At 48.7% G+C, this 8,242-nt stretch overlaps 1 protein-coding gene across 5 annotated transcripts in view; it reads right to left on the bottom strand.

Moving 5' to 3' along the window:
• Positions 1–3,047: 3,047 nt before the first annotated feature.
• Positions 3,048–8,242, bottom strand: part of DGKG (diacylglycerol kinase gamma) — a 205,413-nt gene continuing 200,218 nt past the window's right edge. For 3 of the 5 annotated variants that reach the window (XM_032406959.1, XM_032406963.1, XM_032406964.1), the window contains 2 exons: positions 3,667–3,813; positions 3,048–3,572 (listed from right to left, as the gene is read on the bottom strand). The gene's annotated coding sequence lies outside the window, so the exon portion shown is untranslated. Of the gene's footprint in view, positions 3,573–3,666; positions 3,814–7,326; positions 7,399–8,242 lie in introns of all 5 variants that reach the window. The other 2 variants (XM_032406961.1, XM_032406960.1) reach the window with 2 other exon arrangements.

Here is an 8,242-nt window from a genome sequence, read left to right as displayed (position 1 = left end):
TGTTTCTGAAGGGACTTGGTGATCAGTGAAACACCGCCCCAACGGTAGTGACTGGCGCTCCCGGGAGGTGGGAGATGGCTGCCGTGAGAGGGGGTGCCCTAGCAGAGCCATCTGGCTGCCAAGGGAAGCGAATGCAGAGTCCAGAGCGCGGGATGTGGCTCTGCGCTTATCCACCCGTTTCTGGGGCACTGGGTTCGGTTCTGGGAATTGCATTTTAAGAGGGACCTTGGCAAACTGTTGTTGTTCCAGAGAAAGTTCCAGAGAAAGAATAGCTTAGGGTCTGAGAGTCATGACATATAAGGGATGATTTAAGGATTCGGGGGATGTTTAGTCTGGAGGGGAAAAAAAGTTAGGACGAGGTCGCTGTTCTGAGGTATCTGCGCCCTGTCCTACAGCAGAGGTGAATGTATTTTGGGTTGCTAGTGGCCAAGCTGGGGCCCAGTGGATGGGAGTCAATGAGAGGTAGACTTGGGTGTAATAGGAGCCTGCCTAAGGCTCAGAGACCTTCTGGAGGTGCTCCCTGGCAATGTGGCGGGCTGCCCATCAGCAGAAGTCTTGAGGCAGGGGTGACCATGCACAGGACAGGGGCTGTAAAGCTGAGTCTCGCTCTGGCTGAGAGGTCAGACTCGGTGCTCTCTGCAAGCCCTCCAATCTGAGACCACTGTTTTTCCTTCGAACCTCTCTGATCTTTCTTTCTGAAAGATCCTTGCCACGTTGGCTCTCTTTGACTTTCTCCTCCCTCTCTGAATGGCTTGAAGGTTTTAGATTCAGAAATATTTCTGTAATAATTGATAGTCTGGTTTAATGGAAAGTAGGAGGGAAGAACATTTAAAAACAAAGGCAGTGTTGTTACTTTTAAAGGCACACAGTAACCTGTTAAGTGGGGGAAGGAGCAGGAACATGGTCACATGTGTTAGAAAATCTTGTAAATGCTTCAGCAAATGGCTTATTCTTTGCTATTGTTTAAAATGCAAACACAACTGCTAAGGGCCTTTGTTCTTGAATGGAGCAGAATTTTCCTTGTTTACCCAATTCTTTTCCTAGCTACAGAGATGGGAGAGAATTCTCACTATAAGAGCTCTGTATCATAAACCACTTTGTGCATTCATAATTTAAATGTTTTGCTGATTTGGTTGCATCAAATTCTGTACAGGAGGTGTTTTCTTGATTTCTTGACTCCAGAAAAGCCATTTCCTTGAGGAAAATATTTTTCCCACATAGTTAGTGTTGCAGCGGGCTGGGTGAGACTGTGGCAGACTGTCCCCAGTTGAGCGGCCGTGGAGCTATTTCCAGAATCTTGTCCTGCCCCCAGTAGGAGTGATGCATCTGTCTCACAGTGCCCCACCTCAAACATCCCCACCATCACTTCAGAAACCTCCACCTGGACTCCAGGGCACAAAAGAGAGCTCGGCAGATCCAGGTGGAAAGGGGAGGGAATGGGTAGGAGTGAGTAACATGTTGGTGAGGTTCCCTGAGGCCAGAGTCCTTGCCCAGCCCCAAGGATGACAGCAGGGACACGGAGAAGACAGACTTCAGGGCCTGAGTTCTGGGTCTTTTGGAACACCGTTGGTCACTTGTGGTAGGAAGGACCTGGCGAGGCAAAGACGATGGCTCTTCAGATCCTGGGACTGGCCAGTCAGGCGGGGCTGGGCAGGGTGATGGCGACTGAAAAGGCAGTAGGGGCTGCACCATTGTAGGTCGCTGTCCCCAAGGCTGCCGGGTTGAGCCCACATTCCCTTGCCTAGCCCCACCCGGGTGTGACTTTGAACCCTTGGCTTGAGACCGCTCAGCCTGGAGACGAGCTGATGGACCTGTTGTTGGGGTCCACCTTCTGGGGCGAGGGGCCAGCCAACTCTGATGTGCAGTGCACAGCCTTGCTTCTTCCCAGATCTGTCTCCCCTCCGGGTCTCTTCTGTCTCATGGCGCTCTTCCACAGACTCCAGTTTCTGAGCTCTGCAAAAGTGCTGGCTTGGCTGGGCCTCGCAGAGTGGTCCTGTCCCCCCAGCAGGGTGCGGCGCGGTGGGCGCAAGGATTTATGTACCGACCCAGATTTGAGGGTCCCACTCTCAGAGACCATGATTCAGGAGGTCTGACGGGGCTCAGGAATCCAGACCTCAGGTGTTTCTGATGTTAGCAGTCCCTGGCCCCCCCTTGGAGAAACACTGGTGTAGAGGAAAGAGCAAGACTGGGATATGAGAGAAGAACTGGGTTACTTATTATGTTACTTGTGAGCAGGTTAATGACCACTTATGAGCCTCTGATTCCTGATCTCTAAAATGCTCATCCCTTCAGAGGGGAGTTTTCTGATATCAATGAAATGAGGACTATGAAACGTTTAGTAAAGGCTTATTTAATAGGATTTTTGGCTCCCTCTCCCGCTCCTGCAACACCAGGAAAGCGGCAACAGAGAGCTTCCCTTCTTCCCAGTCCCTGCGTCTGAGCAGAGCCGTGGCAGGGGGCACCTGTGAAGGGCCACAGACCAGCCTCGGGGAGCCTGCTTGTCTCCGGCGCCCTGTGGCTGATCAGACAAGTCCGATTTCTCGAGCGGCGGCTTGGAAAGAAACCACCAGGAGGTCAGAGGTCAGCGGTCCGCTGTCAGGTTTATTTGTAGTAAACCACAGAGTCAGGACACACGTACACACGGCACATTACAGGAACAAGTCCACGGCACTCCGGCAGGCAGACAGGCAGGCTCGAGCAGGCAACCACCCTGACGGAGTAGCGTATCTACGGGTGGACGAGGCAGCGGAGGTGGACGAGTGAGGAGTGAAGGATCGGGACCCTGGCACTGTGCTACCCAGTCACTGCCTCAGTCTCGGCTGGCAAGAGTCTGCATTTACGGGCCGCAGGTGAGGTGCGTTAGGACGTGTAGCTTCAACCTATGCCCAGGGTCACCCCAAACACTGTGCTTTAGCTAAGTTCTCTAAAAGGAAGTGGTGCTTTTCCACTGGTGGGAATGGATTCTCTCCTAACACACTGGCAATGAGAAAGGGTAAAATAGGTTTGATCCACAGAATGGAAAATGCTTACACGTCAGGGATCGAGTATGTGTGTTTGTGTATGTGTGTGTGCGTGTGTGTAAAGGTGGAGGGCTTACCAAAGAGTTTCCTTGTCGGTTTTTTTTTTATGTTGGCCCCCCATATCAGCTGATTTCTGAGCATGATCAATCCTGAAGAGGGAAGAGAAGATTCCTTAAAGGGGGAAGAGTAGCCCTCCAGGGTAGCAGGGCTGGGGGGAGCCTTGGGCCTGCTGGAAGACCCCTAAGAACAAGGACCCCACCCCCTCTCCCATGGCCGCAGGATTTACTCCAGGTAAGGGCAAGATCATTGAAGAGGGAAAGTCTTTAGAGCCCCCTTGTTGGATAGACGGAGAAAGAAAGGTCCCAGAAGGCTAAAGGACATGTCCAAGGCCATGTGGCTGAGACAGCATGTAGCCTACTCCCCGTGTTGCTCTTGTTTCCCAGGCAGGGTTTCATCCCTCACATCATCCTGGCACATGGAATGGCTCCTTCCACAGCAGCTCTATGGAACAGTGGCCAGACTTTTCCAAGCTAGAAGGGTCTTACTTGTTTCCTGCAGAGAGAGAAAAGCATCCGTCAGAACCCCTTTAGCAGTGGCTTCTTTGGGTTATGCTTCCTGGCTAACAAGAACACTTTCTCACACGTACCCACCGAGTGTGGAGGATGATGGTACAGAGAGGCACAAAAAGTTACTTCTGCCCATTCGATGGAAGAGGGCAGCTGTGATAGAACCTGGGTCAGCAACTTGCTGTAGGACCCTCTTCTCTTTAGTTTGATCTCCTGCCTCTTGCCATCTGAAGAAGAAAGGAAGAAAGAAAATGCTGTAGATTTTGAAATCTGCCTCCTTGTCCGGTGACCTACTCACTAGGCACACTGCCTCCCTCAAGACTGTGAGCCACCTTGGCAGGTTCACACAGATCCGAGAGAGCAACATTTGGTGCATCGGGCCCTGCCCAAGTGTAGACCTGGCCTGCCTCCTCCCCAGAGGCCAGGAAAAATGGCTTTGGAGGGGAATTCTGTATATGGTCACATTGGAACCGAGACTGAATGACCACCATTTGTAACTCAACTACCATCAACAGACCACAGACCTGGTGCTACGCTGGCTACCAGCTCAGCATGCGAGGCTGAACTCGATGACATCTAAGGAAGAGCCTTTCCAACAATAGGGGACTGATTCCAGAACTCCCTGCTCAGTGGACTTTTTGTGTTAACTGAGGTAGTCGATCCGAAATTGCGACTCCAGTAGGATTATGCTTGAGGGTTATTGCTTATTCTGTTTTTGTTGATTTCACAGAAGTCAAACCCACTTCACTGCCATGGCCTCTGGTCCCTTTGCTCCTGATTCTGTTGTTTTCATACTAATACCCTCTGGTCTGGGATGTTCAGCTATGTTGCTTTGCATTAAACTTCCCAATGGTTCTATATCCACAAAGGTGCTCTATGCCTGAGATGTGACTCAAAGGGTAAAGAGAAAAAGGAGAATAGTGCTGAATAGAGGGGTTTCAGTTAGACACTGGGGATAATTTCTTGATGGCAGAAGCTGTGAGACACTCAAATTACATCCTGAAATCGGGCTCTGGACTATGTTCTCTGATCTTCCCTGGGCCTTTTCAGCACAGCCTTGCCTGGAGATAACAAAGTGGGCAAATGTCCCCTTAAGATCCCTGCGATCCTCTGATTTTATGTATGAAAGCTCTAAAAATAGAATTGTGGGAGAAAAGGGAAGAGAAACATCATGAGAATAAAAGAAAGAAGAAAAGGTGGAAGAAGTGGGCATTGGGGGTGGGTGGAGGTTGGGAAAAGCAGAATGGGATGGGAAATAGTGGAGAAAAAGCAAGAGAATCGTGTTGAAACAGGTTAAGAAGTTAGGGTCCAGTGCCTGGCAAATAGACATTGGTTAATAACACAATATTTATCAATGGATAAATGAACAAATGTATGAACCAGCGTCTCCAGCCCCATCTGACAGGCGGGAAAGGTGAGACATGATCTGACACTTGCACATGTCCCTACTGCTGCTTGGTGTGAGGCAGGAGGTGGTGTTGGCCTCGGGAGAGGAGCAGGGGGAGGAGAGGGCAACCCCCCCTTGCCTGTGGGTACTAAGCGCCCCGGGTCCCGGCCTGTGAAGCTCAGGAAGGAGAATGAGGAGGCAAAGGCTGAGCTCCTCCGTCTTGTCTGGCACTGCCCCTAGCTGCCCAGGCCTGGAGTGATGGGGGCAGCAGAGGGAGCCCATCACAGCCATGCACCCCCCCCCCACCTGCTCCTCTGCCTCCTTTTCGTCCCTCAGGGGCAGGAGAAGAACCAAATCCCTTCTCCTCTTGGGAGCTATGTAAAACATCCACTGAATTTGGAGATTGGGTTGACAGCCTTCCCTTTCTCTCTCTCCTCCCTTCTCTTTGAGTTTCCAGAGCGCAGTTCCCCCATGTTTCCCCAAACTGTCTTTCCTCCCTCAAGACAATGGCATCTGGGAGAGGAAAGGAGTTTTCACCAAGTCTTTGGGACACAGGATCAATTTCCTTCCAAGGGGAACACCTGGAAGATCTCCATTAATGTTCTGTTTCTTCCTTTGGGGGAAGAGGAGGGTTTCCATCTTATTTTGTCTCTCCTTGCCCTAGACCTTGCTCACAAACATCTCAGAAGGGACATCAGAGCGGGAGTCCTCTGAGATGTCAAGGCTGCTTCGGCCCTTATGGCTTTCACTGCTCTTCTGGGTGACGGAAGCCGCATGGGCTCCTCATAGACAAGAGCCGAGAGAAGGGGTAGTGCCAGTGTGAGGGGGCTCAAGGCCTGCAGGTGAATTCTGTCTTGTAGATACTATTTCTCCCCCTCAGAAAACATCTGCCAGTTTGAGTCACTGGGATTTAGGAGGGAACACTGTGCTTCCTTCTCCCAGCTACAAAGCCACTAATGAGCAGGAGGACAAATCGGCCTCTCTGTTCTGAGGAGATAGAGAAGAGAAAAATCACATTGCCTAGACAAGGCAAATGTGAGCATGCTCCCAGGGAAGGCCTGCCAAGAGCTCTTATATAAGCTCCAGTGAGCTCATGTGTTTTCTCGCCCATCAGCGGATCCTGGGCTCCTCAGGGCCAGGGGTGAGGCTGGAGGAGGGAGCTCAGGAGAGACTGTGTGCTTCCAAAGAGGGGGCGCTCTGGGAAGAAAGCATGTTCCTACTCTCAGGAGGATGGAAACAATTTTCATCGCCGAGTCAGTCAACAGAGACTTGCCTTCCTTATGGCAGCAATGTTACGAGAAAAGAAGGAGGTGCTTCTTCTTATGAGCCTCATGGTGTGGGGGAAGGGGTGGTGGGGTGGGGTGTTTCATGAGTCAAAAAGAAGTAGATGTGCCCTGGGGGTATGGATAAGGAAGTTTTTCCTCCTGATGCATGGAAAGCCAGATGGGTGCTCAGTTAGGTCCACCAGCCACAGGCTGGGTATCAGGCCTTGGTTTCCAGTTGTTGCAGCCACCTAGGCTGTTTTGAATAGGAAACTTATTTTATTTATTGATGGAGACAGGCTGAACATTCTGGAACCTGCTGTCCCTCATTTTGCCTGCTTCTCTTTTGTTCGGCAGAATCACTGAGCCGGCAGACTTTTGTAAGCAAACCACCCAACCACCTTGCCCGCCATCTTGCTCAGAACATCTGCGGTTAGCCTGCCCTGACCCCAGCAGCGAAGCACAGAGCAAGTGGAATGATATCTGCTTTCCTTACTCTTTGCCTACTGAAAATGATATCTTACCCGGCATAAGTGAGCCAACGCTTCTCAACCAAGCTTCCCAGACGTTCTCTTGGGAGTTGACACACTTCCAGTTCAGTTATGCCCCAGCGGAGGGGGAGGACCTGTCTGTACATCTCAGCAGCTCACCTCCCGCCCCACCCAGTCTAGCGCCATGTTCATCACATGGTGGGGGCAAAAACCACAACGGTCTTTTCTATGATTAAAGGAATCTGCAGATAGAATGTTTTACTGTTTTACCTGTGCCCAGTCTTTCTGTAATTACCAATGTTTTAAACAATTTTTATTTCAAAAACAAGAACATGCACTGTTTAGGTAAATTTCTACCTCCTCCAAGTGCTTTGAGTTTTCTCTCTGGTATCATTAGTGCTTATAACAAACACTTCCCCACTTCTTACCTTCTGAGAATTTAGTTAATGTGCTGTTGACTTTCCTCTCTCTAGATCAATCAGGAACGTTTTGAATACAGCTAAGACCTTCCTTGGGTTCCTCCCAAAACTTTCTCCTCATTAGTATTAGAGTGATGTCCTGATTAACTTCTATTTGTGAATGAGAAGTGACCGAGCTTACCAGAGCACCCAGACATCTTCTGACAGCAGTGTGTTTGATATACACAGCCTTTCCCACATCAAGAAGGATCCCCTATAATGATATATGTGAAAGTATTTTGGTGTGAGATGTCATGACATCTGTAATTTACTTTAGAATACCTCAGAAAAAAAATGAAACAGATATGGCAAAATGATAACGATTGTTGAATCTAAGTGACAGGTATATGTGTTCTCATTATACTCATGGCTCTGCTTTTCTGTATTTTGAAAATTTCCATAATAAAAAGAAATTGTTCCCAGCTATTCTAATTCAGGAAAGTATATTTAACCTGGACGGCCATGGTGGGAAGCTTTAGGAGGCTGACAGGGAGAGGGAGGGAGTTGGGATTACTTCATCCTTTTAGGTTTATTATCATTACCTACATGCCTGGTGGTGGCAGAGTATGATGATAGCAAACCCCAAACAGCAATTTAATGATATCCTCTATTATTAACACCTTCCGTGGATGTACGTTGCTGTGAGCTAAAAGATCTAGTTAGTTCTCAATCCTTTTACCTCAAAGATGTCGGGGAGAGAGGAAATATTCACCAAGAAAATTTTTCTTTTCTTGAAGATCATGCCATTTTCTGGTAACCAACTGGTACCAGTTTTTTAAAAAAATAAATAAGAACAAAAAATAAGTTCATTAATTACTTTGAACGTACTGATGTTTAATCCCTCAACAGAAAATGCACACTTTCTGGAATCTTTTTCTGGATTGCTATTTACATTGTGAGGTTTAGAAATTAATTTCCTTTTGCCTTGTCTAAGGAAAAAAGAGATTACCATTTTATTCTCACTCACCTTGTAATTCTTGCTAAGTTTCAATTTTTAAAAGGATTTTTGGGGGGATTTTTTTGGAAAGAAAAAAGTTCAAAAAATTTTTTTGCATCAT

Source organism: Phoca vitulina, unplaced genomic scaffold, assembly GCF_004348235.1.
Source record: "Phoca vitulina isolate PV1807 unplaced genomic scaffold, GSC_HSeal_1.0 scaffold8, whole genome shotgun sequence".
Lineage (NCBI taxonomy): Eukaryota > Metazoa > Chordata > Mammalia > Carnivora > Phocidae > Phoca > Phoca vitulina.
The sequence above is the reverse complement of the archived record's forward strand: the minus strand, read 5'-3'. Positions and strand labels throughout refer to the sequence as shown.